This window comes from Coenobita brevimanus, chromosome 77 (genome assembly GCF_032717465.1).
Source record: "Coenobita brevimanus isolate Jiangsu-jjx chromosome 77, ASM3271746v2, whole genome shotgun sequence".
Classification (NCBI taxonomy): Eukaryota; Metazoa; Arthropoda; class Malacostraca; order Decapoda; family Coenobitidae; genus Coenobita; species Coenobita brevimanus.
The window spans coordinates 18,549,871-18,560,983 of NC_137030.1; the positions used below are offsets into that span (position 1 = coordinate 18,549,871).

The 11,113-nt window shown below is 44.7% G+C and overlaps 1 pseudogene; it reads right to left on the reverse strand.

The window, feature by feature from the left end:
- Positions 1-4,767: 4,767 nt before the first annotated feature.
- On the reverse strand, positions 4,768-4,886 carry LOC145408567 (5S ribosomal RNA; annotated as a pseudogene).
- Positions 4,887-11,113: the final 6,227 nt, after the last annotated feature.

The window sequence follows — 11,113 nt, forward strand, 5'->3', positions numbered from 1 at the left end:
TTAGATTCCGTTTCTTACACTCTCTCCCAAACTCATCCACCAAGCCTTGCAGCTCCCCTTCGTCTTCACTCAACAACATAGTATCATCTGCAAACAACAGTACAGGAAGTTTCCAAACATTGCCCTCTCTCATTAGGGCCACTCCAACATCCACTGTCCTACCTTGTATTTCTTTTATAACCCCATCCATGTACAGATTGAACAACCATGGAGACATGGCACATTCCGGTTTCAACCCAACATTCAAAGAGAAAAATTAACTCAGTTCACTATCCACATGCACTGCAGCCTTAACACCCTCAAACATACTCTTCACAGCATTCAACAACTTCCCATCTACTCCATATATTCTTAATACTTTTCACAATCCTGGTCTATCCACCCTGTCATATGCTTTCTCCAAATCCATGAAGGCCGCATACAATTTCTTTCCCTTCTCTAGAAACTTTTCCACTAAAGATCTAAGAATGACTATCTAATCAACACAACCTCTTCCCTTTCTAAAACCTCCCTGTTCTTCACCAAGTAATTCCTCTGTTATTTCCCTAACTCTGTCAAATGTCTGAAATGGGTGCTCCAGGTCTCTCTGATATCAGCTTTCCATCAGCCTTTATTATCAAGGCACGCAAACAGATACGACTACGCACTTATTTTCATGTTTATTTAATAATGATCGCATCAAGATGAATGTCTAATCACTTTTTAAAGATATTTATGATGCTGCTTTCGACCACATTCCCAAGGAGTTCATTCCAGTAATTTACAATAGCAACGATGGAGAAGTTTTGGGCTGTATCAAGATTAACCTTCCTTGCCTGCAGCTTCATTGGTTTCCATGAGTTTTGGTTTTGATAATAATTACGAGCGAGGTTGAAGTCCTCGTGAGTCTCTCGTCAAGTAGTGGCATTTTCTCACATATGAGCTGCCCAGCCTGGCCCGACCCAACCCATCCCGACCATAATGCTTTTGAGAAGCTTATATCTCAGAAATCACAAGGCCAGTTACTGTGTGGTGTGCACCATATGATAGCCCAGTTCTTTAAGATTTGTTTTTGACATGTTTCATTAACACCTTGTGAGGGTTCACTAGTGGCTCCCATTTGACGCTCTTCCACGGAGTACTCGGTCTTCTGTGGCCAGTCCTGCCTGCGGTAGTGAGCCATTGTGTCTCTGCTGTCCCAAAGACAAAGATAGCAGGAGAACTTGGTAAAACCTCCCTGGAAACCCATCAGGAAGCCACATTTTGAAGTCTGTGATGACCTCCCAGCTGTACTCGTCATACACCTACTACAAGGCGTCCAGAACAAGCTTGACGTTGTGACGTTGTTGTGGTCCCCCCTGAGGTGCACTGACTGAACCAGGGGAAGAGATGGGAACCGTTACTGTTGGGGAGCAGCACTGCTCTGAGGCTCCTGGTTGAGCTGTCAGTGAAGAGGTACCGCTCATGCTGATTGCAGGGGATTCCAGTCGTCATGAACAGACAGGTCACGTTGTGACAAAAGCGGAGTTCATATTGAAGGGTGAAGAAGTTGGAGAACGCTTGGTGATTACTCCTTTGACTTGAGACTACCACACTTTCGTCCGTCAGGTTTCACTGTTTGATCCTGGACGTCAGAAGCTCGGCACTGGACTTTGTGATACCAAAATCTCCTATCAAGGCATTGAGGTCTTGGTTGGGGTAGTACGGGCTTCCCTCCTCAGCTCCTCCTCAGAAATTGTAATCTGGATCAGGTCCGTCGTCCTCGCCTTCTGACTTTATGCTCACTTCTGATGCAGTTGCATGCCCTTCCTTCAGAGTCGTGGGTATGGGGAGCTCAAGGCAGTTAGGCATGGGGGCGATGAATGAAGGTCTGAATACATGACAGCATGTGCGTTCTTGCCAGTCCGGCGTTTGGAAGAATCCACAATGCAGAAGTAGCATTTGCTTGAGTGGCCAATGGGTTCTCGCCAAATTCTGGGGATGACGAACCTCATGGCTCTATTCTACCCTCTTCGCCATAATAAAATATTATTGTAACAATAAAAAAAAAATATATTGTAACAATGAAAAACATATTAAAAACGAAATATATATTAACAATTATACTTTCATTACATTTGTAATAAAGTGTATATCGACCGTTTTCACTTTCAAGAGTTTTCTTGCAATGCTCGCAAGTGACATGAGGTGCCCAGGGTTTGTTTTGATCCCCTACTGGCACGCCGAAGTACGCCCGGTAGGCTACACACATCCTGGTAGATGCACCCACAGAGTGCTTTTTTGTTCTTTTCTTAATGTACTGGCAACAGACACTGCAGAAAGTGTCTGTCGGATGCTTGCAACTTCTCGAGGCCATCTTAAAAAAGAATGCAGATATGACAACGCACAGCTTTGGACAAACGCTACAAAATGTAATTAAGAATATACTGTGAAAAAAAGTTCATTATTTTCGAAATCTAAAAAGCAAAGTTTCAAGATTTACCTATCTGCAAAGTTTCATTCAAACATGATCATAAATGAAAATGTTGAAAAGAAAGTGGGTTGATCTCCTTAATTATGCTGATTGTTATGGGTCAGGTTGCATAACTCTGCCAGACCCAAAGTTCTGATTGAATGTAAACTCATTACAAGTTAGACGTGATATATATAACGTGAAAATCGCGATGAAATCCAAGGAACAAAGATTTATTTTTTTGTTACACAGTGTTATCAGGCCTTGCCTTACGTAATCGTACTTTTTTTTTTTAAACCCACATTTACTAACACATCTCGTGTCCAAGAAACCTTAGCCAGTGACTGATGGAAAAAAGATTGGAAGGGAGGGGAAAATTGGAGGGGAGTGGAGACAAGAAATGGGAGAGGATGAAAGAGAGAGGAGGAAGCGAGAGTGGAGGTATGAAAAGGAAGAGAATGAAGATAAGGAAAGGAAAAGACACAAAAAGATCATTGAGAGAGGGAGGCACAAAGGAAAAAAGAACTAATGGACACGAAGGAAAAGTTGTCGGAATGTGTGTGTGTGTGTGTGTGTGTGTGTGTGTGTGTGTGTGTGTGTGTGTGTGTGTGTGTGTGTGTGTGTGTGTGTGTGTGTGTGTGTGTGTGTGTGTGTGTGTGTGTGTGTGTGTGTGTGTGTGTGTGTGTGAGAGAGAGAGAGAGAGAGAGAGAGAGAGGCCATAGTCATCTAAGGGGTCATAACGCGAAAGATCCCCCAGAAAATAAAAAAATAATAATAATAACATTAAGCCAAGAGCTACTAAATATGATGTATGTCTTCCTAACTTGGTCCGGGCTGGGAGATAAGGGGGGGGCGGGGGGATTTAAGCTTATTCAGCCCCCCTACCCTCTATCTCACCCAACCACCCCAATAATTTCTACCCTTTTCCCCCACATCTCTTCCTCCGCCTTTCTCTCGTATCATTTCCCTTTTCCCTCTAATTTCTCTCTCTGTCTCTCTCTCCCCCACAGTACCAGTCCCCTTCTCCCTTTCCCTCCCTTTCTTTCCCATAATCCTCCTACTTTCTTTCCATCTCCACCCCCGCCCCCCCCTTCCACAACCTCTGCAATTTCTCCCACCCCCCTCTATGCTGTCCCACGGTTTCCCTTCTTTTTCTTCATTGTCTCCGGTCTGTCTGTCTGTCTGTCTCTGTCTGTCTGTCTGTCTGTCTGTCTCTCTCTCTCTCTCTCTCTCTCTCTCTCTCTCTCTCTCTCTCTCTCTCTCTCTCTCCACGTGACGTACATGCTCAGTATAGTGTCTGAGGCAGGCACGTTATTTCTAAAGCCAAATTGAGTCACATGTAGAAGATGGTGATGTCGGAGGAGACTATTTTCAATTTGGATTAACTGTCTTCTCAAACGCTAGCCAAGGACTTGAGAAAATGAACCCCTTCAGTCCGATAATGTAACTATTTTAATCTTGTTACCACCTGAGGATTTTAATTAACTTATGGAGAATTATGTAGTTGTGAAATGTGTCAATAAATGTCATACAGTATTTTAGTCCTCCAGTTCGAAAAGTATCTCCAAAGCTGAAGAAATCTTTAGGAAGGCTGTAAGAATATGCTACAACATACACAAGTAATACACCTTTGTCGCCGAGGTACGAGAGAGGGCATTTAAATCTGAAAGCATTGGAATGTCGCCTTAAACACCGAGGATACCTAGAGTACATTGATTGTTATCTACCTACCGAGTTTCATGCCTTTACGACAAACTGTCATGTGGCCCTCTTTTGAAGATTTTTGACATACTGCACTTGGCGCGTGTCACATGCCACGTGCACCGTCAAGGTGTGATGAAACCTGTCAAATACAAATCTTAAAGAATTGGACTATTATATGGTGCAAACCACGCAGTGATCCGCCCTGTGGTTGCTGAGATGTAAGCTTCTCAAAAGCGTTACGGTCGGGCGGGGCCGGTTCGGGCCCCCTCGTATGTGAAAACGCCATTACTTGACGAGAGACCCGCAAGGGCTTCACCCTCGCTCGTAGTCATCGGATTCAATGGATAGACATAGCTTTAATTTTTTCAGCAATGTTTAGCTTCTCTTCCTATTGACAGCTACCATTCTTACTAAACTCAGTTCACTTTAAGTGCTCTGTTTACGTTAACTTGGCCTAAAATTTCCATCTCTCCATCCTGAATGCTGAGCTGCAAGAAGAGACTGACACTAAACTCATTTTTCATTCATTGCCAGACGCCATGTATCCCAAACGGGGTGGCCAAGGGCTCAGAGTTAATTGTTTTACAGGGAGGGGCACTAATCCTCCACCAACCCCACTTGACATGTAGGGATGCCAACAGCAACTGGTGTTCCCAGGCGGTCACCCATCCAAGTACTAACCAGACCCAACGTTGCATAACTTCGCTGATCGGACGGGAAGCGGTGTACTCAACATGGTATGGCCGTAAAATATTGCGAGGATTCGAAACAGTGCTTACAACTGCGTGAGTACAGCAGCTTACCAGGTGAGCTATTTAGGAACCCACTAAATGTTGATGCTAATCACGATGTGCTATGGGTATTGTGTAGAGCGGTAATATTGTCGCCTTCTTCCACAGAGCTAGGTGAAATAACTTGCAAAAGGACGAAAATATGGGCCAAGTGAGGGTAAAATGAGGATAGACGTAAAACTACAATCTCTCCATAATGAGAGCTGAGCTTTAACAAGAGATTAACACTAGATTAAGGTACTAATCAAGAAATGTTATGGGATGTATGCAGAGATGTTTTATTTCTTATTCTACCACTGAACTATGGGAAGCATGTAGCAAAAGGATATACAGTATATCTCCACCAAGTTAAGGGTTTTGATCTATAGTTTCTGTACTGTAGGCCACTTCTGCACAGTGAAGAAGTTCTGATTTAAGAGTAAGCAGTAGTTTTCTTTTCTTAATCCCTTATCTTTTTCTTCAGTGTTTTCCCTTTTGTCTTTTTTTTTTTTTTTTTTAAAGCAGTCTTTTTATCTCCCCAGTGCTGCTGCTTTTCTCTCCCCCAAGTCCCAACCCCTCTTTATTCCCAACTTTTTCCCATTAAACTGTCTCTTGTTTTTTCCAGGTTGCCTTCCTCCCTTCCCCCCAACCTCTTTCTCCCTAATTTGCTCTTTTCACTGCCGCCGCACAGTTTTTTCTCTCTCCAGTTTGTATCTTTCTTCTTTGGTTACACTGCCCTTTTCTTCTTTGTCTCTTCCTTCTTTAACTACCCCTTCTTTTCTTATTCTCCTCTTCCTCCTCCTCCTCCTTTTTCGTTCTCTTTTCTCCTTCCTCCTCCTCCTCCTCCTCCTCCTCCACTTCTTTTTCTTCTTCTTCGTCCTCCACCTCCTCCTCTTTCTTATAATTCTCTCCCTTTTCTTCATAGAGTTCATTTCCATCTTCGTCTACGTCTTTCGCTATTTTTTCCTCTTTATCCTCCTCCTAGCTCTTCCCTCCCGCCTTTTCCCTAACTTATTTTCCCTTACCTATCGTTTCCTCTATTTTCTCCCGTTCTCATCGCCGTCCTCCCTGCCATCCTTCCTGCTGCCTCGCCTCCGCCCTCTCTCCCGCCCCAAGAGTGTGTACAGCCGGCCTAGAGGGATGAAAGAAAAAGAGTTTGGTAAGTCTGTGTAGAAACCCGGTCGACTCAGTCACTGCCCCTGCCTTTCCTCACCCTTCTCCGTGCCCACTGTTCCCCCGTCTCCCGTTTTCCCTCTCTCATTCCCCCTGCTTCACTTTCAGCCCCATATCCTGTCTTGCCTCCTGTACCCCCCCCCCCTCCCGGTCTCACCTCATCCTCACTCCTTCTCACTTATTCTACCTTCTCTTTCCTGCCTCTTCTTCTTGTCTCATTCCTCCTGCTTCTTTCTTACCTCGCCCTCATCCCTCACTGCCCGCCATCTCTTACCTCCTTTCTTGTCTTCTTGCTCTGCTGTTTTTATCTACTGCATATGTAAGTAGATGCCATAGTAGTAGCCTTCTCCGTAAAATATAGCCTCGATAGGACCACCAGGCGTGTTACTGACTGCCTTCCTTTGTACTCTTTTGTACCCTACCTTTCAGCATCATCAACTTCCCTTGCATCTGCCTTGTTCCGTAGCACCCTCCCCCTCCCCATACTCCTACCTTTCCCCTCTCTGTGTCCTCTTTCTCGTCTCATTCCTGATGCCTCCTCCCTCCGGCTGCTTCTCTCCTACCTTGAATCCCGTACTATCACCCTCGCCCCCCTCTTGCTTTCCTCCCGTTTTCTCACCTTGTCGCTCCCCTTCCCCTTCCTACCTCGTCTCTTCCTTAGTAACCCTGTACCCTCTCCTTCCAAACCTCACTCTTCTCTATTTCAATCCAACCTCTCTCTCTCTCTCTCTCTCCTTTCCATCTTACTTTGTTTTTTTCGTTTTTCTTCCCTCACCGCTTCTACCTCGCTCCCTTCTCCCCAACCTCTCCTGAATAGCCCCCTCCTACCTACCCCTCTCCTTCAAGATTTGCGTTCCGCTAGAGTGACTATCCACTTTTTATTCACTCCCTTGGTTCGCACTCCTGCACCGGTGTGTCTGCGGTGTGGAGGGGACGTTGGTAGGATGAGGGGGGGTAAGCAGGAGGGTTGTGGGAAGAGAAACGAGGGTGGAAGGGGAGGAGATATGCAGAAGGAGATGGGGTGAACTAGGAGGGTGTCTAGTGGGAAGAGCGTGAGGTGGGGGAGCGAGGTTAGGCCCAAGAGGGAGGGGAGGAAGGAGGGGAGTGTAAAAAGGGATGGGAAGCATAAGAGGGAGGAGTGATTGGCAGGAGGGAGGTGGGGAGAGGGACGAGAGGAGGAGGATGGGACAAGAGAGGCAGGTTGGGGGTTAGGCAGGGAAGGGAGGGAGAAGGGGAGAACCCTGCTCTGAATTTTTTAGGGTCTGTTTCGCCTGTTGCTTCACTACGAGAGATCCGTCTTAAGCTGTAGAAAGCTATCTCGAGGGTGACAAGAATAGACACAAATTAAGTCATCGTAGTAAATGAGTTAATGGAGGCGTTCTAACATTTTCCATCTCACAGGGGTAAAGATTTAACTGTCTGGGCATAAAAGTACAATATCTATCTATCTATCTATCTATTGCCAGACGCCTTAATCCCTTATACGGGGTGGCCACAAACAAATCGCCTCCAAGTCACCCTGTCCCCAGCCATTTCACTGCCCTGCTCCCAATTCACATCCCCCTCTCTCATATACCTCTGCACTCCATCTCTCCATCTCATCCTTGGCCTTCCCCTCCCTCTCTCTCCCTCCACCTCACTCACATACAGTCTCCTTGACAGTCTCTCACTCTCCATCCTATCCACATGGCCAAACCACTTCAATGTGTTTCTCCTGATGCTTCCTATCACATCCACATCCACATCTCAACGCTCCTTCACATCCTCATTTGTCAGTCTGTCTCTCCATGTGACTCCACAGGCTCCTCAAATTACAATAATAATAATTATAATAATAATAATAATAATAATAATAATAATAATAATAATAATAATAGTAATAATAATAATAATATAGAAGAAATTGTGAATGGATGAAGCTCCTTTGACAAACTAGTTCTTTTACATAAAATTCCTACGATTTACCCCATAATTATTGAGTTCCATACACCGATGTGGTGGTTATGCTGAATATCGACGTGCACCAGTTGATATGCCAGTGTGTGTGTGTGTGTGTGTGTGTGTGTGTGTGTGTGTGTGTGTGTGTGTGTGTGACAGGGAGTGTGTGTGTGTATTTTTTTAATGTGTGTTTTGGACCCCAGACACACTCTAAAAACCAAAAAATACTGTTGGAACGCTGAGCTACAAAACATGGAATATCACTCGTATATAATCATGCTAAAAACAGGACTGTCCGCTTCTCAAAAATACATGTATACAGTATATATTCAAAGCAAATTTTGATTACTAGGAAAAATGTGCATAAAAAGCTTCATTCGTTATTTGCACGCTATCTGATTTTGCCATTCGAAAATTATTTCTCTTCACCCCTTCAGCCCGGGGACGTCATTTTTATTCTATTCTTTCTATGCGTCATGTAATAAGTGGCTTTAGGGGTCTCGTAACATATATTCTTAGCGATGTTTTCTGCACATTGCACGTAATATTTTCTTGTATCTATTTCATTTTAATATCGATAGCACTTGCATGAATAATACAAAGAAGGGTATTAAGGTACACTGTGCTAAATAAATCGCTGAAGATAAAGTGCTCCGGAGTCTTCTATGCCACACACGTACCTATGTTCTGAAGAATACCATTTATCTTAGGATAGATTTTTCGAATAAGAGGGGCGGGGGTGCTTAGGTACAACCTTCATGAACCAGGGCGCCCTTTGAAGTTGAATTTAAATGGTCTGACGGGAGCATGTCTAGAAGCAGCTCTGCCTCTCTGTCTCTCATTAGCGATTTTAGGAATGATGGTGCCTCGGCCCTGCTGACTTTAGCTATGTAACTTAGCCATACCACACCACACTATGCGACATCACTCCACACCACACCACACTCATACCACACCACCCTCTCACACCCCACCATACAGTATCATCCTACCACAACACAAGAGCATTAACCTAAGGCCCTAGAAGCTCTCATCCATTTAACGTTTTTGTATTTCAGTAACTTTTTTTCTGTTAGGGGGCTTTCTAAAACTGAACAAACACAGACGTGGAGGGGCAAAAATATATAAAATAGACGACATGGTGGTGAGTTAATTGATAAAATCGTGTGGAAAAATGCACAAACTAATACCGAGATTTGTCCTCCAGCTAAAGGATGAATCACGCAACGACAAAACAATCTATTTGATATAGGATAGATCTCAAGTAGTGGTGTAGTAGTAGTAGTAGTAGAAGTAGTGGTAGTAGTAGAAGTAGTGGTAGTAGTAGAAGTAGTGGTAGCAGTAATAGTAGTAGTAGTAGTAGTAGTAGTAGTGTAATCCAGTCCACAGAAGGAACTCCCCAGGGGGACCCCGTTGCCATGGCTATGTACGCCCTGGCGATGACAGTGCTGCAATAACAGATCAAATACGAGGCCACCAATATAAAACACGTAGCCTATGCTGATGATCTCACGGGTGCTGGCAAGGTTGAGGATGTGAGGAAATGGTGGGACCTTGTAACATCTCATGGCCCTGAAATAGGTTACTACCCTAATGCAAGTAAGTCCATCTTGATCGTGAAACCAGCTTACTATCAAGATGCACAAGAAGCATTTAGAGGCACAAACGTGATAGTGACCAAGGAAGGTCAGAGGCATCTAGGGGCTGTGACTGGAACTAAGGAATTCAAAGACAAATATGTGAGTGATAAGGTGAAGACATGGGTAGAAGAAATTCATACACTATCCAGCCACGTAAAAACAGAACCCCATGCAGCATACAGTGCATTTACCTATGGTGTAAAGCACAAGTGGACCTTCGTGATGAGGACCATACCAGACATCGAGTTGCTGCTACAACCACTGGAGGATGAAATCAGGGATTCATTCCTCCCATCTCTAGCCAATGGTCAAATCCCCACACCAGAAGAGAGGGACCTTCTAGCACTACCACCCAGGATGGGAGGTCTTGGCATTATAAATCCAGTAGCCGTGGCAAGTTATGAACACAGAAATTTACTCAGGCTCACCGAATCCTTGTCACAGAAGATCTGCGCCCAGGTTGAGACGAGTGAAATCGACCACCAAAGGCAGAAAAACATAAAGACACAGATAAGCAAGGAGCGTGAAGCAAGACAAAAAGACCAGCTGCAGCACATAATCGAACATCTAACACCAGACCAGTGCAGAAGAGTTGAAATTGCACAGGGGGTTGGGGCATCGAACTGGCTCACAACCCTGCCTCTCAAGGCAAAAGGATTCCACTTCAACAAACAAGAAATTATTGACGCCATAGCCTTGAGATATGGGTGGCCAATAGAGAACCTACCTCAACACTGTGCCTGTGGCACTGCCTTTGATGCAAACCATGCAATGGTATGCAAGAAGGGAGGCTTTGTTTGCATCCGACACGATGAAGTACGCGACCTCACTGCCAAAGTGCTGCAGGAAATATGCCATGATGTCACGATTGAGCCATCTCTGCTACCTCTGGACAGCGAGCACTTCACCCACAGAACAGCAAACACATCAAATGATGCAAGAGTGGATGTCAGTGCTCGAAGGTTTCTGGGCACGTGGGCAGAGGGCGTTCTTCGACACCAGGATATTCGATCCCATGGCAGCATGTCATCGTGAACTGTCTCTCGAAGCTGCACACAAGAGGAATGAACAAGAAAAAAATAGAAAGTATCAAGAAAGGATCCAACATGTGGACCATGGTCGATTCACTCCCCTTGTGTTCACGACATCAGGTGGAATGGGTCCAGAGGCAGTGAGATTCTATTCGAGACTGGCAGAGGTTCTTTCTGAGAAGAAACGTCAACCGCAGAGTTCTGTTATGACCTGGATGAGACGTCGACTCTCATTCTCCCTCATGAGATCTGCTCTGCTATGTCTCAGGGGCACAAAATCATCAGCCCTCAGGCCTGTCTCTCTGGCGGGTATGGATTACGAAGCTACAGTGTTCGAGAGTCACATAGACCAGCGACTCCAATAGTTTAATGTCTTTACACTGTAATATCAATAAATATAAAATAAAATAATAATAGTAATAGTAG